Source organism: Kryptolebias marmoratus, linkage group LG4 (assembly GCF_001649575.2).
Source record: "Kryptolebias marmoratus isolate JLee-2015 linkage group LG4, ASM164957v2, whole genome shotgun sequence".
In the NCBI taxonomy this organism is placed as follows: domain Eukaryota; kingdom Metazoa; phylum Chordata; class Actinopteri; order Cyprinodontiformes; family Rivulidae; genus Kryptolebias; species Kryptolebias marmoratus.
The window spans coordinates 25312688-25340681 of NC_051433.1; the positions used below are offsets into that span (position 1 = coordinate 25312688).

Here is a 27994-nt window from a genome sequence, read left to right on the forward strand (position 1 = left end):
ATCTGCTATGTTCTGTATTGATTTATCTCACCACTAGATCCTGAGAAGATTCTAAAAACCGAGGGGCAAACAACAAAAACTGAATTTTCACTGTGCCAACATTAAAGTGAGTGCTTCTGCTCTGACCAAGTTTTTATTTGGTCCGCTGCACAGTACAGTTCAAGGAAGGAGACGGAGTTCATGACCGGTGTTTGAGAACCAAAAGCTTCTCCTCTGTAAATAGTCATTTAGCCAGTGGGCTACATCCACTGTTTGAGAATGTTTACTTCTTAATTCAACAAAGAAGTCAGACTCTGACAGCTGCGGGAAATCTATTTAAACATCAGGCAATCAAATTACAGTTTTACATGGTTGGACAGTCTCACAATCTGTCTCTGTCATCCCAGCATCAAAACATATGCTTTCTCCCACATCTTGCTGACATCAGACCCCCCACACAGACAAACACACACACAGACTTTAAAGATAAACACATTTTCAAATATTGTACACATTCTGAATCCAAACAAGGTACAACTGGATCCACACTGGACTACTGTGACATAACACTCAGTTAGACTCTCTAATCGTGATTATTTAAACTTAGTGACACTCATTGTTTATTTACAGTTATAGGCTTTATATATTAAATAAAACTGGACTTTAACATGGGTCTGTGTTTTCTGTGCTTCTTACGTCCTACTGAGCCAGAATGGCCCCAGCACTCTGTGGTAGGTTTTCTTGCGGCTGCGTGCACCCAACGTACCAACATGAAAGGACGATTCTTGAGCTAATATTAAACCCCTACACCTGTGCTGTTGGTGCTGAGGCTGCTGGATGTATCAGTTCACCAGGGGCTGAGTAAACTTTCAGACTGACTACAGCAGCGATTCCCAACCCTGGAGTGGTCCTCTTCACGTTCTGTGGAAACCTGTAAATCACTCACTCATTCAAATCAGCTGTGTCAAAGCAGGGAACCAACAAAAACATGCAGGATAGTGTTCCTCCAGGACCAGGGTTGGGAAGCAACAGAGACAAATCTTGTTAAATAGAGATGAAAAAAATGTGTATTGTAAGAACTGAATATTTCCCTCGTTCTTTCAATAACAAGTAGAGTTTTAAGGACCTGTACAACATATTAAAGGATAAGTGAAATTATGAACATACAGTTTTTCTGTCATTTGAAGAATGTCTGATAAGTAGTGTAATGTTAGTATTATTATTATTATTAGTATTATTACTTGTCTGTTTTATGCATGTGGATTCGGGATACGGTTGCTTTCTATATATGTATGCATGGTGAACAAGTTAATTATTTTACTGCTTTTGAGAAAGACTTGTTTCATAAGCCTTAAACTAGCCCTTGTTTGGCTAGTTATTACCATAACCTGAGAAGACTTCAGCTCTGTGCTCTATGAGTGATGTCACGGCTGATAAGGTACTATTGATAGCTATTTGAAAGAACATCACTTCAGAAGTGCCCAGACTCTTCATTTTAATGAAGCCAAACACAAAAAATGCTAATGTGAATTTAAAGTATTGAAAACAACTGATGAATCTATTCAAAACATTGTTCTCCAGACTGCAGGTTTCAGCTCCTTCCAGAGATGTTCAACAAGATTTAGATCAGGGCTCAGACGACCACTTCAGAATGGTCCAATGTTTGGTTCTGAGCCATTCTTGGGTGGTTTTAGCTGTGGGTTTTGGGTCATTATCCTATTGAAGGACCCATGACCTGTAACTGAGACCAAGCTTTTTGACACTGAGCAGCATGTTTCACTTCTGAGGGCCTTCATAGTCTTGATATTTTATTGTACCGTGCATATATTTAAGACACCCTGTGTCAAATGCAGCAAAGCAGACTCAGACCATAATCAAGCCTCCTCCATGTTTCACTGTAGGTACAGGGTTCTTTTCTTTGTAAGTTTCATGTTTGGCTCTGTGGACATAAAGCTGATGGGACTTGTTGCCAAAAAGCTCCAGTTTTGTCTCATCTGTCCAAAGGACATTCTTTCAAAAGCTTTGTGATGTGTTGGTATGCATTTTGGCAAATTCCAGTCTCACTTTTTTATGATTCTGTCATCTATGACTCATTCAGACCAATGTGTGATCTGACACTGATGTTCCATGACCTTGGAGTTCACCTCTAATCTCTTTGAAAGTTGTACTGGGCTCTTTGGTTCCCATTTGTCACATATCTCTCTTCAGTCTGTCATGTATTTTCCTCTTGCTTGTCTAGGGAGGTTGTCTCCAGTCCTGTGGACCTTAAACCTCTGACTATTCTCAGCAGCTGTAGTCATAGAAACATGCAGCTGCTTGGAGATGGTCTTACAGTCTTTACCTTTAACATGCCTGTTCATTTTCTTTCTAACCTCCTGAGACAACTCTGTCCTCATTTTTGTGTGGTCCATGTTCAGTGTGGTACACACCAAGACACCAAACAGCTCTGTGACTACCTGTCACCCTTTTAAACAGACAGACTGACCGATTACAGGACTGAAGACACATAATGCCAAGTTTAACATGTCCATATGGTCAGATTATTTCAATCTTTTCTAGAGATGCCATCGTTTTTGTCAAGGCCAGTTTAAATAGTTTTTTTTTTTTATTAATAACCAAATTTCAAAAGCAGTGACTGATTTTTGAGCATTTTTGTCTCATTATCACTGTAATCATTTAGTTATTTCTGGGTTCTGGGATCTTTGTGGGGTTTTCTTTCTTCATCGATAGGGTGCAAACAAATGTGTCTATCTGTATAGTTTGATGTTTGATAAGGGGGGAGTGGTCTATCTGTCAAATATTGGTGTATGGNGCAGAGAGAAAATAAACAGACGCACTTTGTAGTTGACTGCCGGGACGTCTTGCAGCCGGTGCGGCTCTGCGCTCAGCCCGCGTCCTCCCAGTTGTCCTCACCGTGCTATCTCCTCCCCTGAACAGGTAGGACATCCGTCAAAGTTACCGTGGCATCATCTGGATGTGCGTGTTTGTTCGGCTCAGCGTGTGTCCTGTTTACCTCTGTCCGAACGCGCAGTGGGTTCCGTTTTGGGTTTTTGTTTTTTTCCCAGGCAGCCAGGTGCAGCGCAGACGGTGAGGCGGTGAACGCTAAAGCTTTTGACTTTAATTCCAGTTCTGTGCGTAAAGACCACAAGATGTACTCGGCACTGTTACTATATAGAAAGGGGAGCAAACATCCAAATTCCGGGTGCATCCCGGCGCGTTTCGGTCGCTCAGGTGGGGAGGGAAGATGAACGCGACCGCTTTAGACAGTTCAGAAGATGCGCAGAAATAAGGAGCGGACAGCGGCCGGCTGGTTGTAAAGGATGTAGGTGAACGTGGACACGAAGTTCGCTTCTGTCCTGGAGGTATATAATAAACGCGGTGTTATCATTTAGGAAATGGAAAAACGTTTAATACCTAAAAGAGTTTCAATTCATTCTGTGACACTACTTATTTAATCTGACCTCTTAGAACATGACAGAAACCGCCCACCTACAGTATTTTATTCGGTTGGCGTAACCAATGTTTTTGGCTGTGTCCTTGTGTGTTCGTCTGTTAGCAAAATATCTCATGAATCACTTGACGGATTTTATTGAAAGTCTCAGAACGTAATTATTGGATGCACATCTACAACTGATTACCTTTTGGATTAAATCCCATTTAAAATGGCTGCCACAGCTAAGCAACCTAAGCAAATACAAAAATGGCCATAACTCAGCCCGTGTTACAGATACCAAGCTAAAATTGGGCGTTGGAGTAGCTGAGAGTCATCACCAACACTTGAGTGCGAGCTGATTGCAGATCTGTTTTTAAAACTTTGCCATAAACTAATACAGTCAACTGTGTCTGTTTGGTAGCAAATGTCTCGTGGCACTTTGGATGGATTTTAAGGAAAGTTTCAGAAAGTAATCACTGGATATAAAATTGCAACTGATTAACTTTTAGAGCCACCCCAAAACAAAATGGCCATTACAGCTAAACCATATTAACTTACGCAAAAACAACTATACCTCAGCTAATTTTACAGATATTGAGCTAAGTTTGATGTGGTAGTAGCTGAAAGTCATCCATAATCCAAGTTCTAATGCATCTTACAAGATCTTGCAATATTTCATGAGACTACACCTAATATTAATCTCAAGGTTTGACCAAACTGGCTGTAACTCTGCGTCCTGTCATTATAAGACAGTCTCAGTTTAAATCTCTGACCTGAAAGGTGGTGAGTGATATGGATTCTTTCAAAGAATGCTAGGCCTTTCATATTTAAACTGTGTCCAGGATGTGTTTGTAGTTTAGGGATATTTGGCTCCCCTCATTTCTCCCCTTTAAACGTTTTGAGCCATTCATGAAGAATCATTACGAGGAGAATTAGCCCTCTTTGCACAGCAGCGACAACCACACACTCTTTCACCATTTTTCCCACCTAGGAAGGTACCAAAGTAGCTATAATAAATATGCCATTAGCCATTTTTATTTAAATGAAGTTCCCCTCAAATTCTACTCAGTAATCACACTTCTCTGTCACTTAGTCTAGTGAAATGATGATTAATACGCCGCTTTTTGGGCCTAATTTCTGAGCCCTGACTTAATAAAGTTGCCACATTGGGGAAACCTCATCGATTACTCTCAGGAGGGTCATCAGAAGAATACATACGGGTATGTCAAGTTGTCATCACCACATAATAACAGGAGCAGGCTTGAGTTAGACCACCGGGCTCCCATCAGTCAAAACACAGAGAGGACCATGCAACACAGTCCAGCTGTAGCAGACTTGAACACAGTGATAAATGATAAACAAATCCCAAGCTGAATATTTAATATTATTTTCAAAATGAGATCTGCAGCCACCAATGAGTATCAGGTTTGATATTATTGTAGGAGTCCCCATGGCAGACTGTGGTCTGGATCTGGATCCAATCTGGACATAGATGGGCTGTTAGGTTTCACTGGAATGGATTTTTTTTTTTAACTTGCACACTCTTTCCTCATAATTTTGTTTTAAATGGCACAGCTTTACTAGACATTATGGTTCTGCGGGTTGGCCTGGTTTCCCTCCTCTCCACATCTCTGTTTTTGCAGAGAGAAGACGACCTGCGGGAGAGGTTAGAGGCTGACAAAACAACACCTGAGTGAAGAAAATCAGCATGGCTGTCACTAAAAAACAAGAGCTGAGAATATATACATATATATATATATGTGTGTGTGTGTGTCAAATCTTCTGTGGAGATTTTAAAACCCATTTGTCTCATGTGTTCAGAAACGGTGGTGGTCATAAAAGTCTGCAAAGCTTTACTACAGGATTCATATCAGCTAAATTCTTAAGTGGAACTACCAACTCACCTGGATAACCATTTTTTTCTTTCTTTCTTTCTTTCTTTCTTTCTTTCTTTCTTTCTTTCTTTCTTTCTTTCTTTCTTTCTTTCTTTCTTTCTTTCTTTCTTTCTTTCTTTCTTTCTTTCTTTCTTTCTTTCTTTCTTTCTTTCTTTCTTTCTTTCTTTCTTTCTTTCTTTCTTTCTCTCTCTCTCTCTCGCTTTTAATACCACTCACATTGATAGTGAACACAAAAACCCTTGACTCAGTATTTCCCGTTTTCTACTTTTTTAGTAAACTAAAATAAGCTCAGCTGCCAACAAGTTGCGATGTTGTGTTAAATGTAATTAAAAAAATGATGATTTGCAAAACACATTTTTACTTACAATGGAACATAGTAAACAGATCAAATGTTCAAACTATGAAGTTTACCTCTTTTTTTTAAAAAAAGTAAAAAAAAGTAATTTGAAGTTAATGGCAGCAACATGACTCAACAAAGTTGTTCCAGGTCCATGTTTCCCTCTGTGAAGCATCTCTTCTTCTAACAGTCTGTAAACATTGAGGAACTGAGGAGTAATGCTGTCACATTCTCATCTGCTGGAGGATTCTAGCTGTTCAACAATTATGGCTCTTCTTTGTGTGATTTCTTTTGCTGGATGGGAGCAGATGTTGTTTGAAAACCTGGATATACTGTAATGCATTGATGGAGCCTTTCCAGATGTGTAAGCTGCCCATGCCAGAGGCACTAATGGACCCCCATACCATCAGAGACGCAGGCTTTTGAACTCTGCGCTGATAACAAGCCAGATGGTTCCTCTCTTCTTTAAGATGTAGGTTTCCAAAAATAATTTAAAGTTTTGATTTATCTGACCACAGAACAATTTTGCACTTTGCCTCAATCTATCTGCAGTGAGTTTTGGTCCAGAGAAGATGGCAGAGTTTCTGGATGGTGTTCACATATGTCTTCTCTCTGTATGATAGAGCTTTAAGCAGCATTAGTGGATGGTCCAGTGAACTGTGTTTAAAGACAATGATATGTTAAAGTGTTCCTGAGTCCATGCAGTGATGTCCAGAACACAATCAGACCCATTTTTTTATTCAGTGGCCCCTGAGGGCCCGAAGATCAGACATCCAATACTGACTTTCAGACTTGCTTCTTTAGGTTCAGAGATTTTTCTAGATTCTTGAAATTGTTTGACGATTTTCTAAATGGATTATGGACTATTCAAAGTCTTTCCAATTTCCTGTTGATTAAAAAAATTCTGAAATTGTTATGCTATTTTTAGATGCAGTTTTTTTTGTCTATCTGTGGCCTATTAACCTGATTAGTTGCATAGTGGCAGTTTTGTTTCTTATTTGTATAACTTGTTTTTAATCTGTTCTTGCCCCTGTCCCATTTTTTAGGTGTGTTGCTGTCATAGAATTAAAAAAAGACCATTTCCCACCCCCCAAAATGGTATAGTTTCTTAGTTTAAACATTTAATGTTTACTTTGTTCTACTGTGAACAAATTATGAGTGTATAAGCTTTGCTAATCATTATCTTCTGTTTTTACTTACATTTTAGACAATATACAGAATTTCCCTCAGTGTATTATAAGCCTGGCGGCCTGCCAGGCGCTAGTTTATTGTAAAATATGTCATTTTTTATGCATGTTTTTTTCCACCGACACCCCCATCGTGCGTTGATCACCGCGCGAGGGTGCGGGCTCCAACAGTGACACAATTGCGCTGTCCCCACCCCTGCGCAACGGCCCTACGGGCGTGGTTATGCACCTCCCAATTTTGCTTACTTCGTGCGGACTGCATGCGCGCCACGCTCCATTCAAAACTGATGATTTTGCTGCTCTAGCGGAGCTGGTTTGCTTTTATCAGCATTTATATGATCCATCTGTGAGAGATCACAAAGATAATCAACTGGTTCCAAACTCACAGAAGGAGATTACTGCTGCAGCCGATAAAAAAGGAGTGTTTATAGACCACAATGGTTAGCTGAGCCGAAATTCAGCGGGTGGCTTTACAACACCGAATACGGTAAGCATGTTTTGTACTTAGTGAAAATATTATTATGACGCATGCCAATTTATCCTTGTTTACCAGTAAAATTATGCTAAATTCAGCATCAGATATGCTTTGTTTTGTTACATGTAGTGATCCAACATGCAGCCTGTGCCACAAAAAGCACAGTACAGTACAGCATCTCTGTTTTTCAGAGGTCTCTGTTGTTATTCATTGGCCTTCACATGAGAGATGTGTTGGTGTCTTGTTTGCACTTTTTCATTTATGTTCATTTAATTTATTTGTAAATGTGACCTAAATTAGGACTCAAATTAGGTGCAAACAATTTTTGTTTAAAAAAGTATTTCAAAAGTGCCTTTTTGTAAAACTGTAGTTGTGTAAATATTTGACACAAATATCTTACAATATCACATAATAAATAGCCATATTTTCAACTTTCCTGTCAACTTTAATAATTTTCTTTTTACTAAATCACGGTTGGCCAGCGATCAGCTGGCAAATGGCCACCTACCACTGGGCTTAGCTTCTTTTCTGGGGGAAACCCTGATGTATCAGTTTTTTTGGAATTGGAGTTGTGAAATAAAATGTTAGGCCTCTGCAATTCTACATTAATTTCACATTAAATATATTTTAAAATTTATTTTTCAATTGTATTACATTCACAGATGTGAATACATGTGTGTGTATACATGTATGTCTTTTTTATATTCTGGGCATTTGCTTGAAAAACCTTACTTTAGTTGGACCTGACTGCATTTTAATTGAAAACCACTACTCTACTGTTTACATTTGAAAAATAAATTCTTGAACAAGCTGGCGCACGTCAACACATTTCAGTAGAAACACCAAACCCTGTTATTTTGAGTTATCGCCTCGTGCTGCAGGGGTTGTTGGGGGTTTTGCTCAGCAGCAGCAATCGGAACAGGTAGGTATCTGTGGCTGAAGGCTAATCTTCAGAGGGGTGATAGAGATAACAGTGATGTATGGCAAGGATGGGGTGGTTTAACACCCAGGGCTGACTGTTGTCTGGCGGGGTCAGGCCTGTGATACTGTAGTACTGCTCAAGCCAGCTTCTCATGCCTGGGATTTGGCAGTCTGAATAGCTTCAGGTGGATGCTTAGGTGGAGGCAGCGTCTGTATTCGCAGGGTGCCGATGCATTGATGAATACTGTGTTGCTGCTCAGGCATCTGTCAGTCGCTTTCTGCTCTCCAAGTAAAATACTTCCTTGGCTACCAGCCAGACAGGCAGCTAGTGCACACTGTGACATCGTTATTGCTTTTTACTGATGAGTTTCTCTGTAAAGGCGATACCTTATTCCTGCAGACGAAGCAGCATGATGAGAAAATAAATAACTAAATAAACTACCAGTAGATACAGTATGTACTATTTTGAATAAATATAAAATGGTAAAATTATTTGCTACAAGTATTTGTTAAGTTACTATTATTTCTTGCATTTGTACTGATTAATATTCCTGACATACCAGAAGTAAGAAGCCAAAATAAATTTCAACCAGCTCTGCCTTGCTGAGAACCTAGAGACAATCGGTCGCTACCTAAAATTCATAGTTTTCAACCAGTTTTCTAAATAAACGCTAAACATGTGTTGTTTTTTATTTGCAAAGAAACACAGAAACAGAGTTCATATCTAATTAAATATTTGACATTTGGACATTTCTCAATAACATTTTGTTCCAACAGAAAAAAGTGCTTATAATAAAAAGCAATGTTTTTTTTTTTTACCAAATAAGATATCATGACTTGTACATTTCTCCCTAGTTTCTTTATTTCAAGATTGTTGTTGTTGGAGAATTATCTAAGTTTGTTAGGATAAATGTTAGATTTAGGTAAAAGTGATTTTATGTGAGAGGGTATTTTGTCCTCTTTTTGCGGATGGTGTGGTTCTGTTGGTGTCTTTAAGCCGTGAACTTTTTCTTTCAGCTTATCTAGGTTAGATGAGTTCTCAACCCCCCAAAAGATGGGATGCACCCTCTGGGTAGGGGTGAGTTTTTGCCTCAATTGGAGGAGTTCAAGTATCTCGAAATCTTGTTCAGGAGTGATAGCAGGAAGGAGCGGGAAATGGATCGATGCATTGGAGCCTCGTCTACAGACTCTTGCTTTGATCTGCTGTGGTGAAGAAGGAGATGAATCGAAAAGCAACGCTCTCAGTTTACCAGTCTGTCTACATTGCAACCCTCACCGACCTGATCATGAGGTACGGGTTACGATGGGAAAAAAATGAGATCCCAGATACAAGCAGCTGAAATGAACTTCCTTTGTAGGGTGGCTGGGCTTAGCCTAAAAGATAAGGTGATGAGTTCTGTCATCCAATGGGAGCGCATTGAAAAGAGTGATCTGAGGTGGTTCGGGTATCTGATTAGGGTGCCTTGAGCTGAAGGTTTTCCAGGCACATTCCACTGGGAGGAAAATCAGGGGCAGACCCAGAACTTCCTGGAGGGATTTTGTATCGTCAATGGTCTGGGAACGCCTTAGGATTTCTCAAGAGAGGCTGGAGACTGTTGTTGGGGCGAAGGATGTCTGGAATAGGGATGTTTCCCTCCTGGACCTATTGCCTCAGTGACCTGACCATGAATAAGAAGCAGCAAATGGATAGATGGATGGATGAATAGATGATTTATGTTTAAACTGTAAAATTTAGAAAGCTGAGAATGTTGAATGTGAAATGGTGAAAGTGAGCTAAGTGGGTGAGTGAGTGACTGAGGAAAAACAGTACATAGCTTTTCCCAAACCTTGGTTTTAACCTTAGTGGAAAACAAAATAAGGTCAAGGAGACACAGTTGGAAAAATTTGTTGTCACAGGGAAAACACTGCAGAAAATTCAGCAACACTGGTACAGTGTTCAGAAAACATACATACATAATGCATATAAACAAAAACTGCATTAGGTATGAGGAATAAAAACTAATGTGTTGTGTATTATTTCTTAGAGGCTTCACTGCCTTTAATAAAAAATGTAATTTAAAGTAAGAAAAATATGTACCTTCACAATTTGTTCACATTCACTTTCCTGTCCTCACTTCAATTTAAAAGGCTCCCATTTTAGGTCTGTGCGGTTTATGGTTGTATAAAACTTTTCAGAGCAAGACTGAATGCTGAGCAGTAAACAACAACATTTGGACAGCATTTACTTTCTTCGCTTGTATCAAGGATGGCTTAGTTCTACAGGAGCTAGAAAATGACACTCTCAGGCTCAGTTTCTTCTCATAAACAAAATTCAAGCTGCTTTTCTTATATTGACATCTGTCTTTCATGTCATTTTGATGGGTTAGGAACTTTTAAAAGCAATAAATAAATAAATAAATATTACTGAGCGAACCCTCAGTATGGATGGAACGGTACACAAAAAAATCAGTTAGGTATGCACCCCCAATTCTGGGGTCACAGTTTGGTTCAAGTTTGGCACCACAGGGAAAACACCCAGACAATTATTAAATGCTAGTTGTTTTATTGATAGATTATTATTAGTCCCATTTTAAACAGACATTACCAATCCCAAAAAGACAGACAAACAAACCATTCTTGTTAGTGGAGACGTTTTAAGGTAGCTGGTCATGTACAGCAAAATAAAACAATTAGACGGTTAATAGGAAATTAAGTCATATTGTACTAATTCATCTAATTAGAACCAAAAACAGTCCTACATTTTGTGTGTGGAACGAAAAGTTTAATAAACTCTAAAACAGAAAGATATATAAAATATAGGAAAATAGTACAAGAAAGACAGGAAATAGTAGTGAAAGATAGGAAAATAGTACTACTAGGATTTGTTGGTTTTGTTTATTTCGGTCTAGACTTGATGCAAAGTAAAATACATTACAGAGCTAAATTCCATCCATCCAGCCAACCAACCACCGTACTCACTTGTTCCTATTTAGAATTATAGGGTGCATATCTCCAGCGGTCATTGGACAAGAGGCAGGGTATTCCCCAAACAAGACCATTTACACACACACACTCACACCTGGTGTCACTTTAGAATAGCAAATTAACCTAACATGCATGTTTTTGGATAGTGAGAAGAAATCAAAGTACCCAGAGAAAATCAATGCATGCACAAGGAGAACACTGCTGGTTTGCCAGTGTGCACGAGTGGTGCTTCTTAAACTCCTGCTTTTATTCAACAGTGATTATTAGATGCCAGAGGGCATTTCAAAGCACATAAATTATGACCTTTCTTTTTGCTTTTGATACATCCACCAGATATTCTTGTGGTCTACACTTCAGTGGCTGACAATAACGGACCAAGGCTTTTCCACACTGCTGCTTTGAAATAAAGAGGCAGGTCTTCTGGTGTCATCTATACATGTCATTCCTTCTTTGCTTTGGTGTAGAGTGCTTGAAATAGTACCTTCCTCTGCCTCTCTTCTGCAATGGCAGTTAGCAAAAAGCAAATAATGAAAAAAGAAAATAAAACTAAAAACACGTGCCCTCTTTTAGATGAGAGTAGTAATTGCCTGTGACGAACATGTTCTTTTTGGGATTGTATGCACCGGACCCTGGCATCTGTGTTGTGACAGTTTGGTACAAATCCATGTGCCATTGAACCCATGGTGCCTAAATGTTTATGGTTGCAGCAGAGGAGTCACACGTATGAACCGCAACGTGATGAAAACTAGACTTGCAGTTAATGTATTTTGCGTAGCAGAGTCCCGGAGAGCAATGCATTGCAACAGGATTGCATTTAAATTTAAATCAGATATGATTTCAGCTTTCAGTTGGCACCATATCTGAACTTGTTGATAACAGTTCATATATTATTTACTGAGTGTAATTGTCTGTTCACACTCAGTTCCAGCTGGTATCAGCTATCATTTGTAAATCCATTTAATTAATTTACCCAGCATGATTTTACATATACAAAGAGGTGGAATTTATCAGTCATACTGGCAAAACTCCTTGTGAGAGTTATATTTTTTTTGTCTCAGCTCTAATATAATTGTGTTCTATGTTCCCATGAGCATACAAAAAAAATTTTGGGCAGATTGTTTCTGTATAGCCAGAAGAAAAGACTGCACAGAGAGATATGGATCCAGAATGACCTGATCACAATGGCGGTGGTGGGGTGGTTGTGGTGAGACAGGCTGTAGAATAAAAGGGGTTTTTTTGGCATCAAGTGATAATGCTAACATTTGGTGTGGTTGTAGCGGAAAGTCATTCACAACACATACTGTCAAATGCTACGAATTGTGTGAGATCTTTGCCTAAAACCTTACCATTACCTGTTTGAGTCAACCCTATTTGTCTGTTAGCAAAATACCTCATGAACCACTGGATGCATTTTAATGAAACTCTCAGAAAGTAATCATTAGATGGACATCTACAACTGATCAACTTTTGGGGTCAACCTAATTCAAGATGGGTGCCACAGCTAAAAAGGACCTTAGCAAACAGAAAAATGGCTATAATTTAGCAACTTTTACAAATGTGCTAAAATTTATTGTGCTAGTAGCTGAGAGTGTTTTACAACATACTGTCTGAGCACTAACTGAACGCCTGAGATCTGCTTTTCTAATTTTCTCATTAACCATTTGGAGTCATCTGTATCTGTCTTTTAACAAAATGTGTCACAAACCACTGGACAGATTTTGATTAAACTCTCAGAATTTAATTAATGCATGAACATCCACTATTGAATAACTTTAGGAGTCACCCCCAATCAAAATGGCCACAACAGTTATTGAACATTAGCAAACACAAAACTGGCTATCACTCAATCCAGTTTTACGGATACTAAGTTAAGATTTGGTGCAGTAGTAGCTGGGAGTCTTTCGCAACACATACTTCAAGTGCTCCACATTGCACACTATCTTTGCCTAAAACATTGGCATTGACTAATGGAGCCAACCCCGTTTGCCTGTTAGCAAAGTATCACATGAACTATTGGACAGATTTTAGTAAAACTTTCAAAGATTAATCATTGGCTGGACATTTAAAACTCATTAATATTTGGAGTCAACCTGATTCAAAATGGCCACTACAGCAAGTTGACATTAGCCAACGCAAAAATGGCTGTAATTCAGTAAGTTTTACAGATAATCAGCTAAAAAGTGATGTAGTTCTAGCTGGGAGTCATACTGAACACATACTCGTAAACACTAACACGTCTTGTGAGATCTCACAATATTGCATGAGATCACCCATTTGCTCTTTAACAAGCTTTGACCAAAACAGCTCTAACTCTGTTCTTTCTCATCATAGGATAATCTCAGTTTAGGGCAGACGGCGATATGCATTCCTTTAAGAAATGTTAGGTCTTTAATCTTTGTTAGAAATAACATCAAAGACAGCAGATGTTGTTTGTTGTTGTCATTTAATTTATTAATTGTCATCTTACAATGAATCCACAACAAAAGTGATTTTTACTGTGTGATTATAATATGTGTGATATTAGGTAATTGACTGGAGTCTGCTGTGATTAAGCAATTGGGTGATTTTCTTTTTTTTTCCCCATATCCCAGCAGATTGTTCTAAGAAGTGGAAAACTGTGAAAAAAGAGTCAATTTAAAGGAATCTGCAGCTTTAAAACAAACAAACAAAAAAATCATTACCTGCCGCAAGCACCAAATGGTTGAATGTGCTAAAGCTTTATTTTGGAAACTAAAGCAGAAAATAAGACATTCAAACAGTTTAAAATATTTCTGATGACAGACTGACTGATCTTTGATGGAGTTTAAAAGTAAATTATCAAAACAGTTTTTTATTATAATTATAAATACAATTTTATTATGGTTTTTATTAATTCAATTTTTGGTTTAAATTTTTTTTTTTTTTAGCTGATTCAAAAGTCATTGTTTGTGCTATATTTTTTTCATATTATGCAAACAGTGACAAAAGGAAGTACAGTATTTAAAATGATGAGCCACATCAGTGAAGGCAGTGTCACAGAGAAGGAAGGACATGTCTGGCTGCATGAGGCCAGATACACAGGACAGAGTGGTGACCTTCATTCTTTTACAGAAACTGACAAGAACTTGATGAGCTTGAATCATATTGTACTATTTCTGATGCGCAACTGCAAATAAAAAAACTTCAAGGTAACAGAGGAAGCTTGTAGACTGTATTGTTTGGCTTAATGAAACAACTCCACCACCAGGCATCGAGACAAAAGGTTGTTTTTGTTTTAGAATGGGAAAGCTTTCTTCCTCTATTGTTTGAATCAGGCATCTGTAGCAACCTGTGTAGTGAAAGAGGACAGTAAACTGCTCACACTTTGCTTTGATTTGTTTTGATTTGCAATTTGTTTCTCCCAACAGAAATGTTACCTTTTGTATGATCTGCCTTTGTCTAATGCTCCATGGCAGATAAAGTCCAGCTTATGAATAAATCAGAGCCTTCACTTTCTCTGCTTTGAGGGATGGGGAATAGAATTGCTGTGTTCTGTGCTATACTGAGCAATGGGTTACTTTCATCTTTGTATGTTTTTGGGCTAAAAATAGTCTAACTGCACAACCTCTATACATTTTATCTGTAAAGCTAAATGTGCCAGTTAATTCCACCAACATGTGCCTCCACTTTGTAACAAGTGGTTGATGCTTCATGCCAGTTGTGTACAAAATGATTACCACTTTGCACTCATGCGCCTTTAACAATTACCAGTTTGCCTCCATGCACTTAGCGTATGCACTTTACCCCCCAGTGCACTAACCTATGCACATATCTTTATAGCCCACGTGAGTCTGCACAGGATCAAGCTGTACTTTATTTTATAGTCAGACCTCAAGCAGAACCAGGGTCAGGATGAATGGCCATCTGCCTCAGTTGGCTGGGGGTTGAGAGATGAGGAAAGAGACACGGACAAACACTGAAGTGTAGTTCAATGAGGAGAAAAAAACAATCAAAAACACAAAGTTAATGGCAGCAATATTTGCATGTACAGTCATTGAGAGTAGAGAAACAGCAGAATGAAGAACTGAGGTCTTTTATGTCCTCCAGCTATCTAAGCCTGTAGCAGGATAACTAAAGGGATAGCTCAGGATAACCTAAGCTAACACTAGCTATAGGATTTCAAAAGGGAAAGTCTTAAGCCTTGACTGCTTGATCTGACTTTCAATTTATCTAATTTGAGCTATGTGCAAGCGGACCCTGTTTCAATGGGGTGGGTATAAGGAAAGCTGCAGAGACTTCATCTTTAGTTCCTTGTGTGGACCCGGGAATCTCAATCATTTTGGTGACTAGTAAAGTTGGACAGATTCCTAAAAAGAAGAGCAGCTCCTTCCAAAGTGGGATGGATGCCATTTCCTCATCAGACCAGTTTTTTCCAGAATGTCCACGTGTTATCTACGTACTCCACATTTTTGAGCACCACCTAGACAGTCAGTGTTTGACCGACACCCTGTGGGAGAACATGTCATTGCTGGTTAGACTGGATAGGACATCAAAGAAGATTATATAGTCCGACATTATTTTTGAAAAGTTACACATTGAAGAAAAAAAAATTCAGAAATGGAATTTAGTTTCTTCTTTTTTTTATATTTAAAATGACCACCTTTTCTCAGTTTGTACTTGGGATTTAGTGTTAGTCTTCCCAAGGGGAAAGATATGTTTTCCCTGGAAGGCCACAGATTTTTTTTTTTTTTTTTTTAATTTTGCACCCCTACCTCAAAAAAAAAAAAAAGAAAAAGAAAAAAAGAAAATCTGTCATGGAATAATTTATTAATAATTAATTATGTTTGTTAAAAAAACAAGCCAAACTAGTCTTTAAGCAATAATTACTAGAGCAGCTTTAAAAGGAAATAACTGGAGCTTTACAAAACTGTTTAATGGGAATTAAAGTCTATTTGCAGCCAAACTACATTTACATATAACCTCTATTAGTAACAAACAACCAATATGCTTCACTGATGGTTATAAATTTACAACCTTTCTCTGAATTGTGAGAAAAAAATAACTCGGGTCTATTTTATAGGACAAAATGAACTTGGTTTCCTTGTTAAACGTCTGTAGCAGCATCATAACACATTTGTGTCAATGAGTATTCAAATAATTTTGATTATTGACTTTGCTTAAGGTCACAAAAATCCTGCAACACACTGGGCAGGAGTCAAAGATAAACTAGTCCTAGTAAAACTTATTGAATACTCTAAAACAGATTTTATTTAGGTCAGTTACAAGAAGATTATCATCTTATTATTAGAATGGAAATCCAATGAACAAAATTGCTGATAAAATAATTATACAAATTTTTCAAAAGCATTTTTAACATAGGACTGGCTGTCAGTGTGTCAGATAAAGCTTTGACTTGACTTTCTTCTTCCAAGTCCATCCAACATGACGATGTACTAGACTTCTGAATTCTGTTGTCTTTAGGAGAAGCTTTGTGAAGCAAAACAGTATATGGATTTTACTTTCTACATTGGCGAGTTTCTGTCTGCTTTCAGATCACTTTTGTCAGTAAAGCTAATATCATGCATGATTCTGGTCCTGGCTGCAGCTATGAATTACCCGCTGACCACACGAGAGCATCAACAATGATGGATTTAGTGAGAGATGCAGCTGGGTCAAATTGTTGTGCTCTTTGTATATAAAGTGTTTGCCTCTTATGGAAACATTCAAGGCAAAGAACCAATTTCTAGTTTTACCCCTACTTTTAAAATTAAAGTGATCTTTTGCCCCTTAATCCTAGATTACTAGGTAGTGGTTGAAATATTCCGCAATGAAATGAAACACCTTATTGAAAAGTTGATACATCAACAGTTTGTTTTTTAGTTTAGGTTATGGATAGCAACAAGTTTTTGCCAGCATTCCAATAGATTTGTCAGTAATTTTGTGGTTGTCTACAGCAAATAAATATAAAAAACAGATGTTTTTAATTCCTTGTATACCTGGTGAATCTTCTGTTGCTAAGTCAGCATGTCAATGGGTTGCAACTGTTGGAGACTACTTGGCAAAAGACATCCCTGACTGAGTCTCCAAAATGTCTTGTGACGGTACTCAATTTTTTTTTTTTTTTGAGTCTCAGAGTCTCGTCAATTGCATTTTAAACATCCATCCATCCTTCTCCATTCTGGGTTGTGGGGAGCTGGTGCCTATCTTCTGCAGTCACTGTGCAAGAGGCAGGGGACACCCTGGACAGGTCGCAAGTCCATCACAGTGCCAGATACAGACAAACAAGACAAACAATCATTTACACTCTCACTCACACCTAGTTGCCAATTTACCATAACATGCATGTTTTTGGTCTGTTGGAGGAAACCCATGTGTGCACAGGGAGAACATGTAAACTCCACCCAGAAAGCCCCCAGGCTGGGATGCGATCTTCCAACCTTCTTGCTGGAAGGCAATAGATCTAACCACTGTGCCACCCTCCTAATATAGTTTTTGTAATTCTAGAGCACTATACATGTACTTTGATGACCACACAATAGCTTATTTTATGACATAAAACATCCAAGGGTATATCCATGAATGTCCAGGTCTAACCACACCTATGATAAACAATACTTTTTAAAAATGGTTCAAATCTGCAGATCTTCATTTCAAAAGTCTACTCCAGTAGATTACATCCTAAACGTAGTGGCCAAAGAAGGTACAAAATAGGCCAGGGCAGGAATAATGTAGGAATAATTAATAATTGATAATAACGAATTGATAATAATGAATTAATAATGAATAATTAATGTTCATGGTCTACAATACAGTTTTGTAAGCTCTGAACACAAAAATAGTCTGTAATTTTCAAAAATCGGCTGTGCAAAACATGGCCTCATGGCTTGATGGTCACAACACTTAGAATTCAGTGACACTACAACAGAAAATGCATCTATTTTCCCGCAATATTGAGTCACCAGCTAGTCGCTAACAGTTGCAAGATACTGGCTTTAGAAACATGCTAATTAGTATGTTGGCATCACTTGCTTCTGCTTTTGACACATTATTCTGTCTTGTTGTAAATATTATTAGGGAATGGTTGTAACACTTTGTTTGACATGTTCTTCTGAAAATTGAGCACAGATGTTTTTATATATGTAAAAGAGAATCCAGACTTGCTTAGCCTGGTGAGAATAGGCTAAGTGGTTCACGCAAGAGGTGAAATTGGATTGGGTCATAGTGTGTTTTGTTGGAAACTTTACAAATTGTTTGCTTGTTAGGACTGGTAATTCTCTCTGCAGTAACCTTGTAGAAAAAGTTAAAAAATAAATACAACCCTCACAAGATTTGTTTGCAATTGGGTTGTTGTTAGTTTTCCATTGTCTTTTTTATGATTAATTGATTCAGGTGGATGGTATATGCACTTTTGATGAGTATGGTCTTGCAAGCTTTTTTGGTCTTTTATTATCCACAAAGCAAGAATAAGTTAGTGAAAATTTCTTTCCCTCTTGCAGCCCCATCTATCAATCCTTGCCCTATCTGATGATGACAATAAAATAATTTCTGATGATTCATGAATCCGTCTTCATCTTGATGCTTGAGACGTGCAGCGTAGGTTTTAGTTTGGAATACATAACTTTAACAATTTACATATCTCTTGATTAAAAAGTTGATTGTGATTAAGTTTAGCCATTTTCGTTTGCCAGTGATCGTTTATGACATTCAACTTTTTTTTTGTAGGGCTTGTGATAAGAACATTGGTCTAATAAGTAAGTGTGTTAGAAGTCAGAATCATGTACTGTTGGTGCTTGGGTTGTATGCTACATTTGTTTTCCACCATATTTTTACTTCCTGGTCCATTCATATTACTTTTTTGTGATGCAGTCTCAGTCTGCTACTGTGTAACATTACATTAGTATTAAATAAAATGTCAGAATCCCTATTGTGGCTCTGTAAGAAGAATGTAATATAGAGCAAACCCATGAGATTTTGATGGGGAGACTGAGAATTCTATAATGATATCTATATCAACTGTACAGCAGGCTATTTCCACAAATGGCCCAGTAATATACCTTTAAACTTTGTGAGCACACTGCTTAGCTTGCAGAGAAGAGCCTCATACACAGGTCTCTGCCAATTCCGTGCACATAGTGAATGAGTCCCCTGCTTCTCTATCAAGCATCTTTGAATTCATGTAAGACCACACACAACACTGGAGAAATGAATGAATGCGGAAACGGTAATGAGAGCTTCCTCGCCATTAAGCAGAATTTCCAACACCCCTCTCTTGTAATCTACAGAGTAGCATAAATGGTAAACCTTGGCAGCCTGCAGCATGATTAATGCGCTACACACTAAATGGATTTGCAATGAACCAATCGTGTGAAGAGCTGCTTACTCTCGCAATAAACTGGTACCTTGACAGCGTGGCTGTTCCTGCTCTTTTATGTGAGAATTTGCATGTCAAGTAGCCGCAGTGGGCTTATTCCTGTGTATATTTGTGACCAGGGCAAGTCATACTTTACAAATACAGGCCCCTGATTTCTCTCAGCCACTTGTGGACTGTGTGGCGTGTTCCAGTCACTCTATGGAGCAGGTCGCCTGGTCAAAAGCCTGTTTGCCCTCTGTTAGGCATCTGTCCCCACAGCCTGGTTTGGTTGATTCTATGTCTTGTGGCACTGTCAGTCATCTGGCTCTGTGACCTCAATCATTTCCCCCTCCTGACTTACACAGGCAGCGGTCGCAGTGCCAGCTTTGCTCTCAGCATGCCTCCTCAAGACATCGTATTTCCAAGGCAACTCATATCCTTTGCAAAGTGAAAAATAACTCCTGACATCTGTGATTATTCTAAACCTTTAAACTCTCCTTTTTCTATTATATGTACATCCTGAGGTGTGATAGATTAAGCCTTATCTTCATGGCCACATTGCAGCCTCCTTTTTCTTATTGTTTATGTTTGTGTCTGTCCAAAAAAAACAAAACAAAAAAAAACCCCAAAACTATTCTGGCTGGAATTCAGCAGGGCTAATATCAGGGCAGCACAAAAGCAGGCTGCAAGGTCTAATGGAAAAAGACCGTGGAAATCCCTCAACCCTAGCACTCATTGTGCATTGTTATTTCATTACCCAAAGGAATCCTCTTATACTTTTGCTACACAGCAAAACTGTGTTGTACTGAAACAGCCACTTTCTCTTAATAGAAAACATGTCCTGAAGATATAAAGGAATTATTGTGTATCTACAGTGCTGAAAAACCTTGATCAACAAATAGAGATTGTTACCTGGCCAAACAAATTCTGAAACTCAGTTGTTGCAATTCATTGAAATTAAGCCCCAAGTGAATAAGCATGTAAAAAAAAAAAACATTAATAAAACTCCTACAGGAGTGTTTTTGTTGGATTCTGACTGGATAAAATGCAAGCTACCTGTGAGGTCCCGGTTGCTAGAACAATCATAAGATTAACTCAGTTCAAAGATTGTTTCTTTTAAATAAAAAAACAAAAAAACAATTCAACATGGGGATTCACACCACTCCCTTTAGCAGTTCTGATAATTAACTCACATGCTATTAGTTTTTGAATAGGTCAATGAGATTTTCAAGAGTAAATGTTAGCATAGCAACTAATGGAGCTATGAGTTAGTACTCATCAGCACACAACTCAGCATGGGAAAGGGAAATGCATCGGCTCTTTTTTGTACAGGCTGTTTCAAGTGTCTAGTCTCTACCCACGCTGTTCACTTTAAGTTTAACACAAAACATCAACTTACAGCATGAAACATTCAAATATAAATAAAGTACATTGCTGCACAGATGTAGAAGCTTACCACAAGGCCAGTCAGTCTCTCTCTCTCATAAAATGGCTGCTGCATGTTTTGAAAATCGTATTCAAACAGGAAGTAAGTAAGTAACAAGTGATATCATTGGCTAAAGTGATACAATGCTTTTGGCTGATGATGAGTATCTTAAAGATACACTTTTTATGTATTTTGAAGACTTTGAATCACTTTTGTGAACTTATTTTTAGAATGTTTAATTAAGCTATTGAGCAAACAAGCTAATGTTTTCAGCTACGGACATTTTGGTGAAGCATGGTTTGAATAATGGAGAAAGAGAACAAGAATTCTGACAACATAATCAAATTTCATTTAAGCTCCTATAGCTTAATAATTAAGTGTTTTAAACAAATACAAATTAGCAAACATTAGATTAAAGTGTCTAATGCTATAAAGCAGTACTGATTACTTAGAGGTTTTATAATTAAGTGTGCAGATGTTAATTATTGCCTGTGGCCAAAAGGCAAAGGTGGATAATTATGTTTTTGCCAGTGCATGTGTGTGTGTGTGTGTGTGTGTGTGTGTCTGTTACCAAAATATCTCTTTAACCACTGGACACATTTTAATGAAACTTTCAAAAAGTAGTAATTTGATTTACATCTACAACTGTTTAACTTTTAGAATAAATGGTAAATGGACTGTACTTATATAATGCCTCAAGATATTGGCTTACGGTTTAGTATGGTAGTAGCTGAGACTGATTTCCAACACATATTCTGTGCTAACGAATTGTGCAGGATCTTTGTTTACAATTTTAACATTAAGTATTTGGAGACAACTATGAACAGGAAATCAGTCAGTCTTGACTCAGCATTTACACAATCAGTGAAAAACTGGTTCTATTTGTTAGCAAAATATCTCTTGAATCACTAAAAGGAAACTTTCAGAAATGAATCATTGCTTGTACCTTAACAACTGATTACTTTTTGAAGTCAAAGATTATGATGGCCACCGCAGCTTATCAACATTAAAATCTCAGTCAGTTTAATAGGTACTGAGTTAAAATTTGATGTGGTAGTAACTAAGTGTCATCCTCTAACCCACATGTGTCAAAGTCAAGGTCCGCGGGCCAGATCTGGCCCTCTGTACCATTTCATCCGGCCCCCAAGATAACGTTTAGATTTCATTAGGTCCGGCCCTCCAGTCTGGGACAGATCGAGTCTCTGATTCTTAAAAACTTAAAAAAACTGAGCCTAATTAGTGAAGTTTTCTCTTGACAGTGACTTAAAAGCCAACAATATATAGTTTTAATTTCTGTATGATCAGGCTTTGTAAAAAATCTGTTTTAATGTTAAAAAAATCATTTAAAAGCTAAGTGAGGCGTAAGAAATGACTGCTAATGGTGTGCTTTTTGAAGTTTGATCTAATCTGTAACTGGGAAAAGGTCATTGATATTTCTATATGTATGATTTGACATAATACATCTAAAACCAAGGTTAATTTATGTAACTTTTAATAAATATTGATCGTAATCGGCCCTTGGCTAGGACCAAATTTTTAATTTTGGCCTCCTTGCGTCATGGGGTTTGACACCCCTGCTCTAACTCATACTCTGAATGAGACATCTCGCAGTATCACATGAGATTGTGCATAATGTTAATTTTAAAGTTTGACTAAAACAGCTACAACTCTGTCATTTCTCAACATAAGAGAACACTATCCTAAAACTCCAGCATCAAAGTCAGCGGGTAATACGCATTCCTTCAAGAAATGCTAGGCTTTTTCTTTTTTCTTTCTTTTTTTTCTTTTACAGTATTAACATTAAAAGGTAACATAACAATGCCTATTTATTGTTGATATTTTTGATGATGCATAGTCAGCTTGTATTCTGTTTAGCCTCAGTCTTTATAGTATTACGTCACAATTAGTAGTTCAGCACAAAAAATATTTCTTTATAATAGGAAAAACATCATGTCAAAGTAATATTCAATTTGCAAGAGAATGCTTTTTTTATTTTTTAACATTTGTTTAAGAGTTCATCCATTTTTACATCTTTATAAGCTTTTAATGACACAGCCATTTAGTGTAGGTTAACAAAACGACTAACAACACACAGAGTTAGCTAACCTTGTTCGGTCCTAACATTCCAGCATCATTATCGCTCTGTGAGCTCATCTTTTTTGTTGGTGTTAATTAAAATGGCAGTTAATATATCTGGGTATACCATGCTTATTCTGCTTTGAAAGGCTTAAGCCATTTTTGTTCTCACTGATTTGTTTTGAGTTATGAACACTTGAAAGGCATAAAAGTTAAAAAGACAAACATTCAGAAGTAGTCTAGCTATAATATTTATCTGTATGTTTGATTGACACTGGCCAATAATTGAGCTATTAAAAGATTAAAAGATGCTTTTTCTACTGATAGTCATATTTTCCCATTTGTGTTTTCTAAAGAACCATGCACTTTGTTCTGAATGAGGACTGTATATTGTATCTATTTTCATTTGACTGCTTTTTCTGCTTTAGTTTCATGGAGACTTTCTGATGACTGTTGAAAGTCTGAAAGCTTTTAAGGTCAGAATGTGTCTTATAGTAAATTGTTTTGTTTACCATGATTTGAATAGCAGTAACATAAAATGACCTAACATTTAATGTCCATCAAATGTAAATCTGCTGCTGGAGAGCTTTTCGTTTCACAAACGGCTCAGGCTGACAGTAGACCATACTTATTTCTTAATTCCTTTGTCAAACTAGCTTATGAGTATGTAATAATTCACCCTCAGCTTTGGCTGACGCTTTGCTGGAAAGATGCTGACAAAAACAAATACAGAAGGCACACATTTGATTGCTGATGTTTAAAATGTTGTTTATATTTAAACCTGCACATATTGGACTGCAGATGGACTGGGCATAATAACAGAAAATGAGAAAATAACAAAGTGGGTTACTGTAGCTTTTCAACAATGTTGCTGCACAGATAAATAGGCAGACCCCTTTATTTGTCACTGTACACTGTACAGAGCAGCAGTTACAACTAGTACTGTACAATCAATGGAATTAGTAGTTTCGATTTGATTTTGGTGCCAAACAATCACAAAAACAATATAATCGACAAAAATCAATTATTATTTAAAAATACTTTTCCATATTCCATTTTACAAGCATGATCTCATCTTGTCTTGCCTCCAAAATGAGCTGCATCTCTATCAGCCTCGTGATTGCATGTGAGACAATGGCATATGGTGCCAGCTCCCAAAAAAATTATGACATTTAACACCAAGTACAACATTTATAAAAAAAACCATAAGAGCCTAAGATGTGTGTCACCTGAGAGAACAGAAGGTGTAGGAATTGTACAGAAAAGCATTAACTAAGTATCTCCCAATGATGAGACTCTAAAATAAAAGGTGTTGTAGTTCATGGTTAGTTCATTAGTTACAACATACAATTTTCTGGCTCTTATTTGGAAGTGCTGCCTTTTCCTGTTTGTACATTAAAGATTGGGAGTTGACATATGATGACTCAAACCATCAGCTCCATCAGAGAAGAGAGAGCTGTGGAATCAGATATTCCGCTAAAAAATACAAAACTAAAGCATTTCCAAAACATGGTTATAGCCTCAGTTAGTCTGTGAGCCCTGTGCTGAAGCAGATGAAAGCTGTTCAGCAGAGCTTTACAGGACAAAAAGTTGTCAACAGAACAACGGATTTGCGAGACTGTAGCATCATCATCTCTATCTTAATCATTGTCATCATCAATAAGGAGTCAAATTGTCGAGATGTGGAGAAACGGAGACGAACCCAGAGTGCAGACTCATTTTAAAGAAAACTCATTTATTAAAATAAAATGAAAACAAACAGGCTGACGTGGCAGCAAAAACTGATACCAAGTACAAACATAGATAAACAAAGCGTGGAGTGAAAAACATGGAGCAAGACAAAAACAGCAGGGAACCAAGAACAATGAACCAGTCGAGAGTGGAGGACAAGACCAGACTTATAAAACACGAGGATAATTGGTAAGTGGGCACAGGTGCGTGAAACTTATTACTGTCGGGTGGAGGTGGGCGTGGCAGCAAAACCGGGTGAAGACTTAGGAAGAATGGAAAAACACTGGAGACAGGTAGTACAAAAAGGAAAACAAGATAACAAAACCCAAGAAAGACACAAAGAAAAACCCAAAACCTCACACAAATAAGATAGAAATACAGTCAACAGTATCATATTTTATTTAAAGCATTAATTAAGAAACAGTGAATTTTAAGTTAATATATGAAGTACTTCTATTTTACAACCAGGACAGTTTCTTTACTCTCATGTTGAACTGAAATATTTTGCTGTATTCTTTTTTTTGTCAATATTAATGAAATTTTAGCAATGTTGCCCTTTTATTATCAACTGTTTAATGATTCACCATATGAGAAGCTGTGTTTTCAGTGGAAAAAAAATGTTGTTACACCTTAAAGCATGAAGTTTCAAAAAGAAAAATAATTTTTTGAGGAAGAAACACATTTCATAGAGTGAGTCCTACAATGTATTGAAAGTGCACTATGTTGCTGATCTTATTTGTGTTTATTGTTTTTACTGTAGCCTATCTTTAAAGAACTACTTTGTCAGTTATTTTCTGGTAGAGTTCAATAGAAAGGCGGTACTTGCGTGTAATAAATGCAATGTGTTTCCAAACTCATTGAATAATAATTTGCAATGATTGTGAATGAAATATTGATCAAAATAATTGTGATTATGTTTTTTTTTCCATAATCAAGCAGCCCTAGCAGCAGCTTAAAAACATAATCTAAATGGCATAAAAGAAATTAAATTTACACATCAAGAGATTAATTATCAGGCACTTGATTATAACAAAGAAGTACTGATGTAAAACTAGAAAGAAGTACTAATATAGCATTAAAAACAATGGGATTTTCAAGTAACAGGCACACAGAGGTTGGCAGGTGTATGTTAGGTAATATAGGTTATCAGTATTCATCTAAACGAAAAATTAAAAAAGGCGGGGGTACTTCACATAAATTTAATAGGATATTGCACCCAGATATTATTGAACAGCAAAGTCAGACTGTTTAATGTCATTAGTTGTTGTAGATTAAAGTATTGGGGGTAGGGGTGTACTCAGGGTTTTTAGTACCAACACAGCTTGGGAGTAAATCCTAAATCCTAGTCTTGTCATGCTTGTATACAGAGCTCTGTAGCACTTGTCTGAGTCAGTGCCAGTGCTGCTGTATTGTGCTCTACTGTCACTTCAGCACGCTTGGATTCTAGTGAAACTACCAAACATGCAGGGAAGGCAGCTGGTAATTCTGATCATCTCACAGTGTTTACAATGTGCCTCATCATCACGTCTAATGACATGCTTTCAGAACAAACACAATTGGCTTTCACATTCTGTTCCCTAATGTCTAAAGTATGGCAATCTTATTTTAATCTCGGCGTGTGCTGACATCCTGTTGAGTTGTTTCTAAATGCTGATGCTTTCTCATCTGTTCTATTACACGTAATGTGACAAGTTCCATCCTTAGCTATTTTCAAAATGTTCAATCAGCAACAATCAGCCTGTCTGGTTTTGGTGAATAATGCTGTATGACAATATTTTCTTGACTTTTTTTCTGTAAATGAATGTACAATTCAAATCAAAACCACAAACACATTGTAATACATTTATTGTGTTCTATTTAACGCATCCATTTCCAGCAAGTAGATTCTGTAGCTTTCTGTCAGTTGTCAGTCCACCCTGGAGTCAGGTTGACATTTTGTTTAGTTGCATGTTTTATCATTTTAAAGTAGGTCTAAATAATGGATACAAAACATGTTGTTCTAATATGACCTTATGTAAAGGCCTTATTGAATCAACAAGTATTGTCTCTGCTCACCCTCTTCACATTATGGCTATGGAATAAAGTTGGAGAGATCATTTTCCTTCTTTAAGCCACCTTTACTTTAACAAGTACAAATACTCAGCTGTTTGGTTCATGTGTGAATGACTAAAAACAGAAAAACTTTATTTTTCACTTATGTGGAAAATTGCCAAGGAATAACAATAAACATCAATTCAATCAAAGCGGTTTTTTATCACCTTTATCACTTTGGGGATAAAGAATTCTTTCTTTAGAAATTTCTTTTTTTTTACCAGTAGTGTCAAACGCCTCCATGTTCACTACCTCTGAACAGAATAACATGGTACAGTAATCAGTAAATCCGGAGAATGAATAAGCGTCAAAGATGATATGCTTTTCACTTGTGTTTTTGTTACATAATTTCCAGAATGTTTTGACTTATGCCTAAATTGCTAAGATAAAGTTGGTATTTCTTTTAAAAGTGAGTTTTCTGTTGATATATATGCCAGGGTATTTAAAATCATTTAATCTTTCAACATTCTCTCCTTTAATTGTTACAGATTTTCTAAAAAAAATGTTTCAGTTTAAATGAGTAATTTGTCTGTCTTACATTTACTTCTAAAAAGCTTGTTGGGCACCTGTCCTGTAGAGCTAACATGTGACTGAAATATACGTGCACTCTCTCTCCATATTTCTGCTTTTGTAATAAAGCTGCCAAAGCCATATTATCTTCAGACTTAAAGAATCTGAAATAATCATCTTTGACCAGGGGTGTCACTAGGTTTTAAGAACAAGAGGGGCTTAGCCCCCAGGAGATACACAGGATGTGAGTAAACATAGTGGGCGAGAACAGAATTTCTCAAACAGCTAACAAAACCTGAGTTGCTTTTCCACATTTTTGGACACGATTAACAGATACCGTACTGTGTAAACGTTTTAAGCAACCAATTATATTTTTATTCAGAACATCAACAAACAGGAAATATGTTTAGAGTTTTAACAAGAAAAATGAACATATTTTTTATTTTTTTATTCTGTGAATTGAATATTACTATACTGTATTAAATGCCAGCTAATGTACACTATAATATTTGGTGCTGGTGTATACCCAGTTATGAAGTCTAACTGTGACTTTATATATTATATAAAATCTCTCAGTTATTCCACAACACTGATTTAGATTAACTGACACAAGAATGCTTCTGTAGAAAACGGTTATTACTGCTATAACATTCTCCTGTAA

At 37.2% G+C, this 27994-nt stretch overlaps 1 protein-coding gene across 1 annotated transcript in view; it reads left to right on the forward strand.

Moving 5' to 3' along the window:
- Positions 1 to 2831: 2831 nt before the first annotated feature.
- LOC108242231 (contactin-4) overlaps positions 2832 to 27994 on the forward strand; it is a 186696-nt gene continuing 161533 nt past the window's right edge. Inside the window, exon 1 of the mRNA XM_017426966.3 lies at positions 2832 to 2916. The gene's annotated coding sequence lies outside the window, so the exon portion shown is untranslated. The remainder of the gene's footprint in view (positions 2917 to 27994) is intronic.